We start from the raw sequence: 18667 nt of genomic DNA on the forward strand, positions 1-18667 counted from the left end.
CTATGGCATGCTACCCTTGGGAAATAAATGTAATAAAGCTGTATAAAACCACTTAGAACTGCGGATGAAAAGAGAGTATAATCCTTAATTAACAAGGAAATCTACCTCTTCATGAATATGAAGTATTTTATTGTTAACCTTCTTTTTGAAGATGAAGCCACTTTAATAGTGATTTTGTTTGGACCTTCAAGCATGACAGATGGGTCATTTCATAGAATATCCTTCAGTTTGGGTTTGTCTGATGCCTCCCCATGAGTAGATCTGGATTACGTTTCTTTGGCAGGGATATCATGGAAGTGGTCCTGTGGCTCATGGTGGTCTGTCAGCAGACACATTTTGCTTTGTTTCATTACTGGTGATGTTAGCTTAGATCACTTGATCCTGAAGGTGTTTGCTGGACTTCTCCAGTGTAAATTTAGTGTGTTTTCCTTAGTAATTAGTGAATATTTTGAGGGGATGTACTTTAAGATTATGTAAATGTTCTGTTCCTCATCAAACCTTCAATTTCTCCATTTATCTATCTAAATATTTATGTATTTATATAATGGATTTCTCTGTTGTTTCATAGGTTTTAATTCATTCTTCTATTTTAGTACTCTAATTGTCTCAGATTTAGCCAGTGGGAACCTCTTCAAACTGGCTTCCTTTTGACATGTGACTTTTTTTTTTTTTTTTTTTGGAGCCCTTCCTTAGTTATGACTGAACACCATGTTCCAGGCTCATCATTTACTTTTTCCATCTGAGCTCTGGAATCAGCTGTTTTCCCAAGGATCTCTGATTTCTTCAGTGGGGAATGGTACTGAGAAGGAAGACCTGGGTGTTGGGTGTGGTCATTTCTATTAGGGAGTTGCTATCCCTTTCCAGGGACAGAGTTAAGAAATTTGTACACACACACACACACACACACACGCACTTGCAATTGTATTTGTTGATCTATTTACGTATATTAAAAACCATGTGTCACATTAATATTTTCCATTCTAATCCAACAATATAGGGTTCATTATAATTTTCTCCCTTTCCCTATTTGTAACTCCCTTGTCCGGTAAGGGGAAATTTGACTCCCATTATCCATAGTATATTTTCTTATTTGATCTTCTCACCCTGTTCAGTCTCTGGCACCCTGCTCTGGGCCACTGCATCTGTTCACATTTCAACCAAACACCTACCTTCCATGGCCCCTCATAATGGCTTCTGGACTAAGTTGTTCAGAAAGGAAAGAGAGACGAAAGGGAACAGTTCTTTTCAGCCAATTTTTTTTGAATGTGTACTACACAAAAGTACTAATCAAAAGATTATGCTGGGTGCTGTTTGGGACATAGAGGGAAATAAGATGCTTTGGAGTTTATAGACTTAGCAGGCAGCTGGGCTAGGTTGTATAGAGCAGTAACAAATGACTCCCAAATCTCAGGGGCTTAAGACCACAACAGTTTATTTTTCACTCATGTTTTATGTTCCTTGTCTCTCTGTTCTGTGTCATTTTTATTCCAGGACCCAGGCTGAAGAAACAAGCCATTTTTAGGATGTACTGATCTGGGGATGATCTTGCAGCAGAGGAAAAAATGGGAGGAAGGAATTAGATGGTGATGTGTGAGCAGTATGTGAATGAATGGATGTGCTGTCCTATCTTGGGTATGATGGGTCTTGAGGTTTCTGAGTGGAAGTAGCCTATGTCACTTGTGCTTGTATTTCACTGACCAATGCAAGTCAAAACCAAGCTTGACATGATCGGAATGAAAGGTGCAATCCTTCTAAGAGACAGGAGGTGAATATCTGGGGGAGAAATGCAATAAGCCACTTGGATCTGTGAGAAAACAGACATGTACATATCTAACTAGCAGGCACAGTGTGAGAGAGGAAAATACATAGTCCGTTTAATTCCACTTTGCAGTAAGACAGGTAGAAAAACATATGACCATCTGAAGGGCATGGTCCATTTTGTGGCGTTAAAGAGAGAAAGACTTCAGGCGAAAGTGGGAAATTGAAGGAAAAGGAAAACAGCAGGTTCTTTAAGACCTGCTTTAAGACCTCTCTTTAAGAGAAGGAACATGATATAACATGTAATGTTTCTGACGAGGTAGATGCTCAGGTTAATAATTAAGGTTTGCAGTCTCCTTTCACCCACAGCCCTACAGGGTTTTGTAGAGCTTTATCAGTTTCATTTCCCAACAGGGGAACTCTGCAGAGCTATTTCTTGGACTAACACTTCATTTGTAACAGCATACAAAGAACCCACTATCACTGGACTGGATATATGGACAGAATGAAAACTTTTATTTTGAACGTTTCCCAGTGTAACGGTTTAAAAATAGTATCTCATTGTAGTTTTAACTCATATTTCACTTATTATGAGTGAGGACAAGCATCTGTTAAGTTTCATGTCTCCATCTCCATTTTATTGGGCGGTTTTTATTAATACTCTATGCCTAGTTTTCTATTGGGTTGTGGCTCTTTTTCTAATGATTTCTAGAAAAGGTTGAGGAGGATTTTGTTGGTCAGAGTTGAGATGAGGAATTCAGCGAGAACTGTGCCAGGTGCTAGGGATGAATGGGATGCAGTCTGTGGACTGAGTATCTCTCTCTAGATTACCGCAAGTGAAAAGACTCACCTGTTTCAAGTATTCAGGAAATAGCAGTGAGTTCAAGTGGTAGGGCTTAGGGCTCATGATGTGCTTTGGCAGGAGCACAGTCCCATTCTGGGCAAAGAGAAGTTCTTAGTGTCTTAGGTTGCACTTCCTAAAAGCAGCCTCTGAGATGGAGGTTTTTTTCAAGTGATTTTTTTTCTGGAGTCCTCTCAGGAGAAGATGAGTGAGAGAACCAGGACAAGTTAAAGGAGGAAAACTAAGCAAGGAGGTGGTCTCCTCGGGAGACTAGCTTCAGCCTGGCCCCCTGGGGAAGCTCTGGAGCATGAACCACATCACAGAGATGGCCATCCCTCCCTTGACAGAAGTGACTTGCCATTTGTGCTTCATGTCAGTAAGTCATTGGTGGAGGTCTGGGGAGGGAAGGGAGGGGAGAGCATAGCTTCTAGGTCAAGATGGTTCCAGCTGGGTGGAGGGCAGTTCTCTAGAGAAGGGAGCAGCTGCAAGTTGTTAGTAGTCACCACTTACAGCAGCTGAGGGACAGGTGCACCTGCCTTTAAAAGGAATCTGGGCGGGGCACTAACAGCTTCCATCGCATTTAGTAGGATCCAGAGTTCCCCCAGGAATCCTGCAGCATCTGCCAATGTATGGTTCCAACTGTACTTGAATGTCCCCTAAAAATGTCCGCAAATAGCAAGTGAAAAAGCTTTCAACAAAAGCTAATGGATATAGCCTAGAAACATAATTGTGAAACTCATGAATCAGAGTTTGACTTGTAGTTGCATTGCCTAGGATAATCATTTGTCATCTTGAGCAAGACACTCTCCTGGGACCCAAGTGTTAGTTTATGAACATTTTGATTATTCTTGAGTCCCAGCTGCAAAATGCCAGAAGCTCGACTCTTCAAATATATCACTTAGTTACAGGTGGTAATGGCTCCAATGATGCCACCATCATGGTGGCAGAGGTTATCCCAAGCAAATATTTATAATTGACAATGAATGTGTGAGCAGGATGCTAACAAATGGATGTGCTGATTACTTTCCCCTGCCACAAACATTAGCTCTTGTTTGGTTTAACTGGCAAACTGACACTAGATTCGAGATGACAGAATGCTGGCAAAGATCCACAGTGGGGAAGAATATTAAGAAAATTAGCAAATTGTGTAACTTTTGATTCTTCTAGTTCCAAATCTAAATCATTTCTGGGTGTTAGGAGGTTATAGCTTAATTATAGGCCTAAAAGAGAAGCAATTAGATTTACAAGTATGTTTGGATTTTTGAAGTCTTTTCATTTTAGCACAGGAAGTCAAGCTGATGACATCTGGTTGGATTCAGGTGGATATATTCGAGATTAGATACATACATAAAACAAACATTTTGTTCTTTCCAGTTGTTCTTTCCTGTTATATGCATTAGTATTGAGTTTTTGATTATAATGTATAATGTAGTTTTGTATATCCATGAATATATTTGCTTGGCTTGTCAGTAACATTGTTCTATGTTTTCATGGTGGTCTTGGCTGGTGGTATTATCATTCATAAAGGTGACCACTCTTTCCAGCAGAGTGTTGGTGGCTTTATGTTTTGATATTTTTTGCATCTGAACCTCTCAGCTGCTGAATATGCCTTTCAGTGTCATACATTAGCTCTTACTGACAAGGCTCCACAGGCGGAGGCATGGGGGTGTGCCTTCCAGGCAGGAGTGTCTTGTATTAATGGCATGACAGGTTCTGAGCTGAGCCTATACCTTGGGGGTGCCTTGGTGGGCACTTTGTCTTCTGGTGATCCACCAACATTTTGACCTGCTCATTCTGTGGGATGTCTATTGTAGATCAGTGAGTCACAAAGTAGAAGTGAATGCCAGGGGAGCAGATGTGGTGACCCAGTGTGCATGAAGTGTCTTGGAAAGAGTGACTCTATAGAGTATTGTTTTTCCAATGAATCTGCCATGGCCCCATTGGGGCCTCCTTAATCTAGCAGTTGGACTTTTCTTTAAGGCATTTTAAAAGCTCCCAGATCAAGAGTGAGAAGAGGGGAGAGGGAATCAGCAGGTGTGTCCACTGATGGGGTAAAGTGGGCTTTTGATCACAGCCTTTCCTAGAAGCATAGCCATATAGGGATGTGTATACCCTGCTGTTTTAAATTTCTGACACAGCAGTGCAGAACGAGGGCACTGCCTCCTCCTTCAGTTACTGTGTGAGTTTCTCCAGGAGTCAGAATAGCAACGACGGGGTGACAGTTCACATGTGGCAGCTCAAGGCTCGTTTACTGAGAACTTACTATATTCCAGGCACTGTGCTAAGGAAAACACACATGCTATCTTATCAAGGTTCTTCTAACCACCCACTGTTATACTAAAGGTACTAAGAGTAATTACCCTTATTATCCTAATTTTGCAGTCAAGAAAACTGAAGTCCGAGGAATTTAAATAAGTTTGTAGATTACACAGTTAGCAACAGAGGAGCTAGGCTTCCTACCCCAACCCTCCTGGCATCAAGACGCATGGTCTGAACCATCAGGTTAAATTGCCTCCAGGGCCAGTGCTTGTAAGGCCAGGCAACAGCTTGATTCTGAGAACTGGGTGTCCACAGCACAGGTGAGTTCCTGTTTTTGCAGTTACCTGGTGACCTGTCCTGGATAGGGGAGCATTTAAGAGTGTGGTTTTTTAGTAATTTTTTAAAAGTTTATTTATTTATTGTGTGTGTGTGAGAGAGAGAGCAAACACAGAGGGAGAGAGAGAGAGGGAGAGAGAGAATCCCAAGCAGGGTCTGTGCTTTTAGTGCAGAGCCTGATGCAGGACTCGATCTCACTAACGATGAGATCATGACCTGAGCCGAAATCACGAGTTGACTGAGCCACCCAGGAGCTCCAGTTTTTTAGTAATTTTTAATCCTAACCACTTGGACTAACATATTTATTCATGTGAGTCTCTCTGATCACTTTAAGCAAACAAAGGTGTTCTTTTTTTTTTTTTTAATTTTTTTTTCAACGTTTTTATTTATTTTTGGGACAGAGAGAGACAGAGCATGAACGGGGGAGGGGCAGAGAGAGAGGGACACACAGAATCGGAAACAGGCTCCAGGCTCTGAGCCATCAGCCCAGAGCCCGACGCGGGGCTCGAACTCGTGGACCGCGAGATCGTGACCTGGCTGAAGTCGGACGCTTAACCGACTGCGCCACCCAGGCGCCCCAACAAAGGTGTTCTTGACTTGTCACCATTGTCGTTTGCTCTGCAAATTCAGGCTGATGCAACATCCTGTCACCTTCACTTTTCTGGCTGCTTAAATCAGCTTGTAACCCCTGCCACGCAGTCCTAGATAAGGCTCAGGTCAGGCCATTTCCTTAGACTTCTTGTACCCATAACTTCCCATAGGAGTCAGTGTCAAAATCCGTCTAGAACTGTCCTTTCCATCTGTCACTGCAAACATGCTGTTCCACTGGGAAACTTGATGGTTGTTGTCCACTGAGTGCAAATCAGGGTCTTGGCTTTTGCTTTCTTTCTCCAGGTCACAAAGAGCATGTTGCTTTCCTTATTTCCGTTGTCTGTCCTGCCCAGGCCCACTTATTTTTTTAAAAAATTTTTTAATGTTTATTTATTTTTGACAGAGAGAGAGACAGAGCACGAGCAGGGGAAGGGCAGAGAGAGAGGGAAACACAGAATCTGAAGCAGGATCCAGGCTCTGAGCTGTCAGCACAGAGCCCGACGTGGGGGTCAAACTCACAAACTGTGAGATCATGACCTGAGCCAAAGTCGAGTCAAGCACTTAACAGACTGAGCCACCCAGGTGCCCCAGGAAACCCAGAGCAGTTTAGTTGGGTGCCTCTGGCTCAAAGATCCTTGCGAAGTAATAGTCCACTTGTTGATCAGGGCTGCAGTCATCTGAAGATTTGGCTAGGGCACGAGGATCTACTTCCAAGATCAGTCATGTGGCTGTTACAGGCTTCGGCTCCTCATGGGCCTTGGACTGCAGGTCCTCATTCCTTGTCATAGCCTGTGGACCTCTTCATAAGGTGGCTCACAATATGGCAGCTGGCTTCCCCAAGAGTGAGTGACCTAAGAGAGAGCGAGAGAGGAAATGTAAGAGAGAGTGTTCAAGATGGAAGCCATAGTCTTGTTGTATTCTAATCTCAAAAGTGACACCCTGTTACTTCTGTCACATTCTATTCATTATAAGTGAGTCAGTGAGTGCGGCCTGTACTCAAGGGAAATATAGAGGGGCAGGAACACCAGAAGGTGAGAATCAGTGGGGGCCATCTTAGAGTTGGCCTATTATATCCCCAATAGTCTACTCTCTACCCAGTAACCAGAGATATAATTTTTAAAAACTTTTTATTTTGAGATAGAGTTTCCAAAGATGTGAGTTTAACATATATATCAAATCATGTCACCTGCTCAAAACTTTTCAATGGCTTCCCCATGTCCAAAGTCCTTATCATGACCCTCAGTCTCCTTCAGGAATCTTAGCTATTTTTCTGACCCCTTTTCTTTCCTTCCACTCTTCCTTTGCCTCCTTCATCCTTCCTATGTAGACCTCCACTATTTCTGCCAAACCCACTCCTGTCTTGGAACCTTGAACTTGCTGTTCCCTCCGCATTGGACTCTCTTCTCAGGATAGCTACAGGCTTCATTCAGGTGTCTTTGGAAGTGGCCCCTCCTCAGAGACACCTCCCGTGGCCCCCCTAACCAGAATGTACCCCTCGTTAGTTTCTACTCCCTTATTTGGTTTAATTTTTGTCTGTGTCACGTATCACTTACCTGACAAATTGTTTGTAATTACTTGTATATTTCTGTATCATCCAGTAGAATATTAAACTCCTTGGAGGCAGGGACTTGGTTTTGTGTTTGCCTGTATCCTTGAGGGCTAAGACGATGCCTTGCTGTAAATAGGTGATTTATACCATGTCTCATTGGATTGAATCACGTGGAAACAATAAACCAAACCCAAAGGGAAAATAAAATGTTTTCTATGACGTCCCTATCCTGTGCTCCACACCCCACCTCCTGCCCTCAGAGTGGCACCAATAGCAGCTAGGAGTTTTTATCCTCAGGAAGTTTGAATTGGAACGCAATCCTCATAGTACACTGGAAACCCACCGAGAGCCCAAATGGCAACTTGATGGGACGTCTCTTTGCAGTCTCCTTTGCCTTTGAATGTGAACACAGCAGCCCTTCTCCTGGGAGCCTGTAGTGAGGTGTGATGCAATTCATGGCTAAGAGCGAGGAGGCTGGAGAGCGTGGGCTGACTGAGGTAGCAGCCGGGGCAACAGGGAATTGGAGAACCGATTTGTAAGTGCTTCTCGCCAGCGTGGTAACTTCAGTTCAAGCCTCCTCTGCAGTGACGGGGGACAAGCCCAAGGCTGAATGATGGATTCTGTTGTCTTTACTTCAATAACAAACTATCAAGGATATTGTGGTGGAAAGTTTCTGAAGTACCTTTTAACATGTCAGACTTTTATCCTGAACTCCATAACTTGCTAGGAGATGCTCGAGGCTAGTGCAAGGGATGGGGAAGGGGATATGCAGGGAGATTTTTATCATCGTGTGGTGAGAGCAGAATCTGGTGCTTTTTGTGTTAAAAGAGGAGCACTTGCTTTTTGTGTTAAAAGAGTACACGGCAGCTGGGGAATCACCGGGACTGTGAACGGAGTCTCTGGCTGCTGGAGTTTTATGGGATTTTTCCTGCTTTAAAACATTAGAATCTCTTGTATAATCCACAGACTATTTTTACTGAGTAGCACTTGAATGTGAGAAGAGTCCTTTCGAATAATTTCTGGGCAACAAATTCGGTGGCATAATCTTTATTTCTGTGTGGCATGGTGGATCCTAAAAGGCCTTTCAAAGAAAATTCTTTTGCCTCTCAAAGTCATACGTATTGGGAAACAGTTGCTTCATACTATCTAGAAATCAATTAAAAGAGACAGTACTCATTTATCCAAGTCTGTATTTTCTCCCCTTTAAAATGGTGCTGGGGTGCCTGGGTAGCTCAGTTGGTTGAGTGTCCAACTCTTGATTTCGGCTCAGGTCATGATCCCAGGGTTGTGGCATAGAGCCTGCTTAAGATTCTCTCTGTCTCTGGGGCACCTGGGTGGCTCAGTCCATTAAGTGTCTGACTTCAGCTCAGGTCACCATCTTGCACCATCTTGTTTCTGAGTTCAAATCCCACAATGGGCTCTGTGCTATCAGTGCAGAGCCCTTTTCCGATCCTTTGTCTCTCTCTCTCTGCCCCTCCCCTGCTGGCAGTCTCTCTCTGTCTCTCTCAAAATAAATAAATAAACTTAAAAAAATTAATATTTCAGAATCTCTCTTTCTCTCCCTCTCTCCCGGACCCTTCCCTACTGGTGTGTACACACACATGCTCTCTCTCTCTCTCTCTCTCTCTCTCTCTCAAAAACAAAAATTAAAAAAGAAAATGGGGCTGATAGTCCTGCCGTATAGGGTTATCAGGAAGATTAAATGAAACGATAGAACCACAGCTCTCAATTCTGAGTTTTACAGAGAGCAGCCCTTCCATAAATTGTTGTCATCCTTGTTATAACTTTATTATTTCAAGAAAGAAAGAAAGTAAAGCATCCAACTCATAGCCTTAACAGCAGTTTAAGGAAGTAGTTCCCAAGACGTGACCAGCCAGAGAGCAAGCTCAATGCTGGTGACTTTATATCAACTTGCACAACTTTCGGGTTTAAACTGGTTTAGCACCAGCGCCTTGCTTCTATCATTCAGAGTTAAACATGGTGTTCTTGATGACAACTAATTTGTATCCTTTTTAATTTGTAATTTTTACTTTAAAAAATAGGTTACACACTTGTTTCAAAATGCGAACGGCACAAATCTGCCCTTCTTCCCTGCCACCAGCTCCCTCTTGGAGGCATCCATGGTTAATAATGTCTTAATAGTCTAGTTAAATACAAAGACTTGCATATATTTCTCCCTTCACACAAATGGAAGCACGTGGTACTTGTTCTGCACCTTCCTTTTCACTTAGTAACTTACATCAACAACAATCCTCATTTTTTTAATGGTTGTATAGAATTCTTTGTGTGAATGACCGTAATTTGTAAGTCTCCTATTAATGAAAATCAGGCTGTTTCAGTCCTTTGCTATTCCAGTTGCAGTGAATAATCTTGTGCATACGTTATTTTTCACAAATGCAAGTATACCTGAAGGGTAAAATGGAAGAAGAGTCGTTTGGTGGGAATTGCCAAGGGGCCCTTGGAACGGTGCCCATCATCTGCACTGTCACCCACAGTGCACGAGCAAGCCTGTTTCCCCACAGCTCACTGCCACAGGGTGACGTCGAATGTTTTGCAGCTCTGATATGTTGATAAGTGAAGTTTTAATTTGCATTTCTCTTGTGAGTACAAATGAACACCTAGAAAAATATGCTTAAGAGCCTTTTCTGCAAACTGGTGGTTCTTTGCACATTCCTCTCTTGGGCTGTTGGTAAATTGGGATGTTAAAGATTGGAGTCTATTGGATGGTTGAAAGAAACAGGTCTTAACATTGATAGATCAGTATTCATGTTCTGGTTCAGTCTTTTATTCGTTATGCAAATACGTTTGTGCTTCAGTGTTGTCATCTTTAAAACAATACTGACAGTGCTTACTTCACAGGGCTCCAGGGAGTATAGTTGGGGAGTGAGGGTATAAGAGTGCCTGGCTTTGGGGGTCCCAAACAGACCAGGTTCAGCCGCTCGCTGCTGACCAATCCAAAGGCAGTGAAATGAGTGGAGGTGAAACAAGAAAGGAATTTAGTTCAGTGAGGCCCACACCAGGAAGGTAGCTGACTAGTGTCTCAAAGACTGTCTCCAAAGTGCCAAAAATTCTGCAGGGTTTATGTTAGGGAAAAAGTGGGGCAAAGCTTGGCGGGTATGCATAGGTGGGCAGTGAGGGTCAAGTCAATCACTTTCTTGCAGTCAATCACGGGTAGGGGCTTGCTGACTCAGGGCTGTCCTTATTGTTTGAGGGGTAGTTTCCTTTCCTATCAGGGGATGCTTTGCCTGAAGGGTCTTTTGCCTGAGTTCAGAGATAAGCTGGAAAGGAGATCGTAATCAATTAGAAAGTTTGAGGTCTATATGGAGGTCGTTGAAAGTCCTCTTTCAGGAGGATTAAAAGAGATAACTTATGTAACAGTATAATATCTAGCCCTTTGTAGGGAGGGGCTCAATAAGTTAAAAAGTGTTTTTTTTTTCCTCCTCCGTGATTTTCTAAAGATTGCAACAAAACTTTTCCATATTCCTAAGGAGCCACATATAATTTATAGGAAAAAGAAAAAAAAAGAATGAAAGAAAAAAGGTCCTGGAGAGGAAGAAATAGAGGGTGGGACAGAGAAGCCTTGTTGGCTTAGGTATCTTGACTCCTTTTTTATCTTGCTGCCTAGCATGCTTCTAAAGCCCCTTCTTCCTCTGAAGGTAGTCAGGGAATACAGGCTAATTTTAATATTAGCATAAACGAAACATAATTAGGGAAGTAAATCTGCTGTGTCTGGATGCACATTATGAATTACAAAGTCAATAATGTAATATGGCTTTAAAAAGCCCTTTGCTGCTCAGCATTATTGAGCCAATAACCAATAATGGGGGGTTGTCAGGGCTTTGCCCAAGACCTTAACATGAGCTCTCCAGAATGTTTACTGAACTGACGTGGTGCAATGTTTCTTTCTGCTAGCAAAATAGCAAAAATATCATCTTCCAGTCCTTTCTCTGGGCAGATGTGTGTTATTACTCTCTGTATCACCAGTGCCTAGCCCAGTGCCAAGCACATAGAAGAGGCTGAATCTAACTGAATCGTGGTCTGAGACATGAGCTTTTGAAATTCAACATGAATCACTGTTAAAACCCCAAAGAATGAAAACATCTCTGACTTTCAAAAAGGACATTGATGCGTTTTTCTGCTCTACATCCGTTTAATAAGCCAGAGTTATCTACAGAGCCATGCTTTTCAACTTTTTTTTTTTAGTTCACAAGATCCTATTTTTATTTTATGTCAAATTTCCTCTCTGACTCACCAAATGTGATATGCTATATATTCATAAGAAATAAAAATAATTGTAAATCTGTTTTGTGAATTACTTAATATCTCGTGGGAGAGATGGAAAGATGGTAAAGTGCTGTAAAGCCATGATGGAAAATTCATGCTCTGGAGATTCCAGGATGTGATATTTTAATAGCCTCTTAGAAGGGTGAATGCTGGGGATGACTTTCTCATATTTTTTCTCTTTCTAACTATTTAAAACTCTGCTCTCTATAGGCCCAGGTTGCAATTTATTATGCATAAACATGGCCCTTGCTTCAGCGTGGATTTCACCGAGCTAAGAATGAGAGTTTCTCACAAGCCCCACCTTTATCTGCTGATATTGGAGGGTCTGATCCCTGTAGTTCCCTTCAGAGAAGGTGTGCAGATTACTGCAACCATCTGCATGTTTCCTTCTGGCAACTTGCGGCCTTTACCTAGATTAATAAATTCTTCTCTGCATGTGCTTGAAAAGCCATTTAAACACTCCTCCTCCTTCACAGTGTCTGCACCCATACCCTGGGGTGGGGACCCGGAGGCTCTTTTAGTGGCCAGTGCACTCAGCAATCTGACATCTAGGAAGACTGCAGGAACGAACACCCCAATACCTTTCTACGTTTTAACACATTTTAGCCTCAGGATTATTTTTTGGACGTGGCATGAAGGTCAAGTGTTTCTAAAACATTTCTGCAAGGGCTTGGAGTCTGGAGGTGGACCCTAAAGTGCCAGGTGAGATTATAGAGAGTTCAAGCTGCTCTGGAGATTTGTGTTTCACTTGTTGGACACTTTCCCTCTCTTTATTCCCTTCACCATGTGTATCCGTCTTCCTTATCACTGACGTCTTCTTCAGAGAATGTGCACAGAATGAGCAAATGCAGCACATCTTGATTAAGTCTATCAGTTGATCTGGTAAGGGAGGGTCAGTCTCATAGGCAGACTCTCGTTTGTGGTTCAGCATCGAGATCCCCCTGTTCCTGAGACCTGTGACCATGGATAGTTGAAAGTTGCCAACATGCAATCTTGTAAGTGAAGGCTTCAGGAAGAGACCCAGTTAGGCTTCTAGGTTTGAACATACACTCCGGGGTAGGAACCCGATAACTTAGCAGGAACTCTCGCAAGTAAGGGCTTGCCAAGAATGGGAGAGTGACTCAACAGGGACTCAGGGGGCAAGATAGGAAAAGTGAAGACCTGCCTGGTTAGTCTCAGAGAAGATCATCTGAAGGGTATGAGGAGCTACAGGAATTGAGGTAAAGAATGAGGAAGTTCAGGCTGACAAACTGCTTCAGTCACCACGTGCTCCCTTATTTCCCTCCTGCTAATTGTAGTTTGAAAATCAGCAAAAACTACCTCTCACAGTCATCAGCGTTTATAAGTGCATGGGCACACATTTGAGAGTTATACATGTAATACTTAGGCGCTCTACAGCTAAAATTATTGTATGTGTTTGTGTAATTTGTTTCTTGAAAGATGACCTCAGTAGGATATAATCGAGAAGCAGCTCTATTTTTCTCCTGCCACTGCCTATAAACACACTGGGTCAGACCTCTGTTCAAAGCTTCTTGAACGCAACCGGGGGTACAGACAGTTCTTTGGACTCTTGTCCCCTTACTGAATTCTCTTATCATTCACAATGGTTTTCAATAGTTTCTCTTGTGTTTTTCGAAATATTCATTACATCAAATGAACATAGTGGAGACTTAAGTTGTTCTCATTTACACCTAAAAAAATTTGTTTTAATGATTATTTATTTTTGAGAGACAGTGAAAGATAGAGCATGAGCAGGAGAGGGGCAGAGAGGGGGAGAGGGAGACACAGAATCTGAAGCAGGATCCATCCAAGCTCTGAGCTGTCAGCACAGAGCCCGACGCGGGACTCAAACTCATGGAGTGTGAGATCATGACCTGAGTGGAAGTCGGATGCTCAATCAGCTGAGCCACCCAGGCGCCCCATAATGTTTATTTATTCTTGAGAGAGAGAGAGACAGAGTGTGAGGAGGGGAGGGGCAGAAAGAGAGGGAGACACAGAAGCTGAAGCAGGCTCCAGGATCCAAGCTGTCAGCACAGAGCCCGACGCGGGGCTCAAACCCATGGACTGTGAGATCACGGCCTGAACCAAAGTGGGACTTTGAGCCACCCAGGTGCCCCTCATTTACACTTTTAATTTCATTTTCTTTTCTAAGTATGTTAACTCCAGTAAATAAGAATAGTGATAGTGGGTATTTCTTATCTTTTGATTCTTAAAAGCATAGCTGAGCCTACAAAAAAATGCATACTTTTGTATAATGCAGCTGGGAACATACATGGTTCATACCTAGTGATGCTGCTTCTAAGCAGTTAGAAGCATTCTAAGAGATTAATAAATAACAATGTACTATTATTTTTTATTTTTTTTAATGTTTATTTTTGAGAGAGAGAGAGAGAGAGAGAGAGAGAGAGAGAGAGACAGAGTGTGAGCAGGGGAGGGGCAGAGATAGAAGGAGACACAGAATCCGAAGCAGGCTTCAGGCTCTGAGCTGTCAGCACAGAGCCAGACGCGGGGCTTGAACCCATGAGTTGTGAGATCATGACCTGAGCCAAAGTCAGACGCTTAATCGACTGAGCCACTCAGGCACCCCAATAGCAATGTATTATTTATCAATTTTATTTCATAGTAGTATTATTTGTAATGATGAAAAATTAGAAGCAATCTAAACGTTCAACACAGAGAATGGTTAAATACATTATGTTATATCTACCCATATAAAATCAGGCTGTGTTATTTATTAATACATAACAAAGCACCCCAAAACTTAGTGGTTTAAAACAATAAACATTTATTAATTTTGAAATTTATTTTGAGAGAGAGACAGTGAAAGAGAGAGCACACGCATGAATGAGTGCCCGAGGAGAGGAGGGGCCGAAAGAGAGAGGGAGGAGAATCCCAAGCAGGCTCCTTGCTGTCAGCATGGCCCGATGCAGGGCTTGATCTCACCAACTGTAAGATCGTGACCCAAATTGAAATCAAGAGTCAGATGCTTAAACAACTGAGCCACCCAGGTGCCCAACAATGAACATCATCTCACCCAATTTCTGTGGGAACCCAGGAGAAGCTTAACTGGATAGTCGTGCCTCAGGATATATCTTGAGGCTTCTGTCAAGAAGTCAGCCAGGGCTGTGGTCATCTGCTGCTTGATCGGGGCTGCGCGTTCTGCTTCCAAGGTAGCTCACACACCGGGTAAGATAGTGCTGGTTTCTGGCAGGAGGTCTCGAGTCCTCACGACACGGACCTCCCCATAGGACTGGAGCGTCTTCTCATGACGTGGTAGCCGGTTTCTCCCATAGTGAATGATCCAAGAGAAAGCAAAGTGGAAACTGCAATGTCTTCTGTGAAGTCACACTCTGTTATTTTCATAGTATCCTATGAGTCATACAGCTCAGTTGTGTTGTGGGAGGGGCCTAAATGGGGTCATGAACACCAGGAGGTAAGAACTATTGGGGGTCATCAGGGAGGCTGGTTACTGCAGTCTGTGCCTCGACCCCAGTGATTCATCTCCTTCACACATGCAAAATGCACTTAACCTTTCACAAGGCCCCCGAAGTTTTATCCTCTTACAGCATCTATTCCGAGGCCAGAATCTCACCATCTAAAATCAGGTCTAGGCGGGTGCCCGAGTGGCCTAGTTGGTTAAGCATCTGACTTGGGCTCAGGTCATGATCTTGCGGTCCGTGAGTTCAAGTCCCTTGCAGGGCTGTGTGATGAGAGCTCAGAGCCTGGAGCCTGCTTTCGATTCTGTGTCCCCCCCACTCCCTGCCCCTCCGTTGCTCATGCTCTGTCTCCCTCTGTCACAAAAATAAATAAGTGTAAAAAAAAATTTTTTTTAAAAATCAGGTCTAGGGGCAGATGAAAGTCTTCAGATACAGTCCCTTCGGTATAGAGTTCCAAATACAGTTCAAGTGAAGCTCCTCTTGAACTCAAGGTTATGAATTAAAGAGACAAGTTTCCTGCCCCCTCATGTATCTGGCATTCTGGTGGGACAGGCACAGGATACTGCAGTAGATAATCATGTTCAAAACCGGGAGAACAGAGGCCACTGCTTCACAGCAATTCTAAGACCCTGTCAGGCAGATATTGGACTCAGGTGGGCTCTCTCCTGGGAGTGATTCTCCATGGCTCTTGGCTCTACACTCTGATCGGTCCTTCCTGTTCCATTGAAGGTAACCAATGTTTTGCAGCTGAGAGATTATCTCAGCCGCTTTCTGTGTATCAAAGTATGGGAGTCTAAATGCCTCTTTTCATTTTGTATGTTTTCCATCCACTCAGTCCAATCTGGTAGTGTTTCTGTTGATATTAATAAAAAAAAACCCCAACTTTGTAGGTCACTTGCAAAAGAGTTGTAGGGGGCGTTCATTCCATTAGACAAAAACTACACCATTACATCTCTTCAAGATAAGCCATTTTCTATCTTGGGCTTTTGTTGAAGTTGCTGAGGGACAATACCCTTAAGTTTCTTAGAGGTCATGAAGTTCTCTGAATGTTCCCTTAGCTTTTTATTCATCATTAAAATGGGATTTTATAAGTTATGAGGACTCAGCCTCATCTTTAGACAATGTTTTCTTGAAGAGCTCTGGATCTGATCTTTGCCTGGAAGCCATTTTATAATTTTAGCATTTTCTGTCATCTGGAAAATTTCAGAAGCAGAAAGTCTTAATTCCTTTTTGTTTGATAGTCCTTCCTTCAGCTTATCTCCTCTCTCACATGGTGTTTATAAAGCATCAAGAAGAAATCAAGCACACTTTCAACACTCTGCATGGAAATCTCCTTAGCTAGATCACTTAGTTCATTAGATATATTTTCTTTTTTTTTTTTTTTGATATTTGTTTGCATGTGACAGTGTTGCTACATTTCCTGTCATATCAAACAGGAATCTCTTATCTTCTAGTTTCCAATATTATTTTCCAGATTTCCCTCCAAGCTGTCACCAGTAGCATCCTTGAAGGTTACCAGGCTTCTACTAACAATGCATTTCATGCTTTCACTCCTCAGAGTCTCGCCCTCATGCTGTTGGGAAGCCACGCCCATGTTTTAGGTTTTTAGTTATGGCTGTGCTCCATTTCTGGCACCAAAATCATCATTATTATGAATCCATGTGAAAGTTACTCCAAAATTTAGATATTTAAAACAGTAAATATTTATTAACACACAAATTTCTGTGGGTCAGGAAACCGGGAGCAGATTAGTTTGGTAGTTCTGTTTCAGAGTCTCTCATGAGGTTACACTGAAAGTGTCAGTCAGGATTGCAGTCATCGGAGAACTTGACTGAATGGGAGGGTCTACTTCTGTGGTGACAAACTCAGACACCTGGCCAATTAGTGCTGGTTATTGGCAGAAGACCTCAATTCCTTACCTTGTGGACCTCTCTATAGGAATGCTGGAGTCCTCAGGACTACATGGCTTTTCCTGCAGTGAATAATCCCCAAACAAGCAAGATGGAAGTTATAATGTCTTTTATTCCCTATCTTTGGAAGTCACACTCTATGTCTGGAGTATCTTATTCACTATTACGGTCAGCTCTATTCATTGTGGGTACTGTGCAGGGTCATAAATACCAAAAGGCGACAATCATTGGGGGCCATCTTGGAGGCTGGCCACCACAATGGCAGATAAATAATTATGGCAGGTACCAAAAATAATGTGTTTGAAAGGTCTTTAATAATAGATGAGAGAAAAGACTCAAAACTTTTGCTTAAATTAGTATAATCCAAAAGTTAAAAATAACTTTTTATGCTATTGTCTGCATGTGTCTATTGATGCAGAAAAGATAGACCAGATGGAAAACAAAAATGTTAACATTGCTTATTTCCAGGTGAGAGGACTATGAATTTTAAAGGTTTCTTAAAAATTTTTTTTTGTTTCTAGAATACAACAGTACAGTACAGTGAATAATTTTATAATTAACAAACATTATTTTTGAGGGCACAATTATAAAAATTAATTTAGATTTGTATTTATTTTCTTTAAGATGCAAACAATATTTCCCCTTAGTTTAAAAATTAAAAATTCTGCACCCTTCAAAAAAACTAATGATAGTTTTAAACGGCAGGAACTGTTAACTCCCAATTTGGCAACTGATGACTTATCTCATTAAAAGATAATCATGCTGCCAAATTTTAAATTAATATTTGTACTAGCACAGATGGAATATGTGTGCATGCATACATGAGTGTGTTCAATGGGAGAAGGGGGAAAGAGTCCTTTAAAGATCATTCCTTTGAGTTACTGCTTAGAAAAATATTCTTTGGGTTATTTAATATTGAATACTAATTAACAAATACAAACTTTTATATTTTCTCTTTTATTTGAACACCTGCCTCCACAATTTCTCCTAAAAAGATGAAATTTAAAGATGAAATATGAAACATTCCCATGAGATTGTTTGAAATAGAAAGACAAAGCAAAGTTTAATCAAACTGGATATGAAACTTCCAAAAATATACCAGGCTTGAGATCCTTTGACATTCTTCCTGAAAATTAAGGCAGGAGTTCTTTTCTTTCCTTTGTATGTGAGGACAGTCCATGTTCCTAAACTCCTTTAACACATAGCTCAGAATCTTGGAAGTTGTTCCTAACTACCTCTCTATCTACTCAGATCAGAACCACTGGGGATGTTCAATTATGCAGTTTCATTGCACAAAGTTGCCCACTGAGGGCTCCTGGGGCTGAAATTCCAGCTCACACATACATGTCCAAGCATCCACCCTGAGGGGAAACCTGGTTTCCCCCACCTTCCTATTTCACAAAATGTTTGTAGATGGGCTAGAGTGAATTGTATCACTCCTTTGTATTATGAACCCTAAGAAAACAGACATTTTGTCTGTTCTTGTGAATTTCCACTTGTTACTTTGTAATTATTGCAAAGGAATGTCTCTGTTGTGCATTTTGCTTCCCCTTGTAAGTTGAGGTCAATGACCACGTTCTCTATTTCTTTTATTCCTCTGGTTGGCTACTAACATAACAAACGGCAAACTTTAAGCATGATAAATAGGCATTTAAATAAAACAAATGTTAGACACCAGGAATTAAAGCCTTTAAAATGTTTA

This window comes from Prionailurus viverrinus, chromosome B1 (genome assembly GCF_022837055.1).
Source record: "Prionailurus viverrinus isolate Anna chromosome B1, UM_Priviv_1.0, whole genome shotgun sequence".
In the NCBI taxonomy this organism is placed as follows: domain Eukaryota; kingdom Metazoa; phylum Chordata; class Mammalia; order Carnivora; family Felidae; genus Prionailurus; species Prionailurus viverrinus.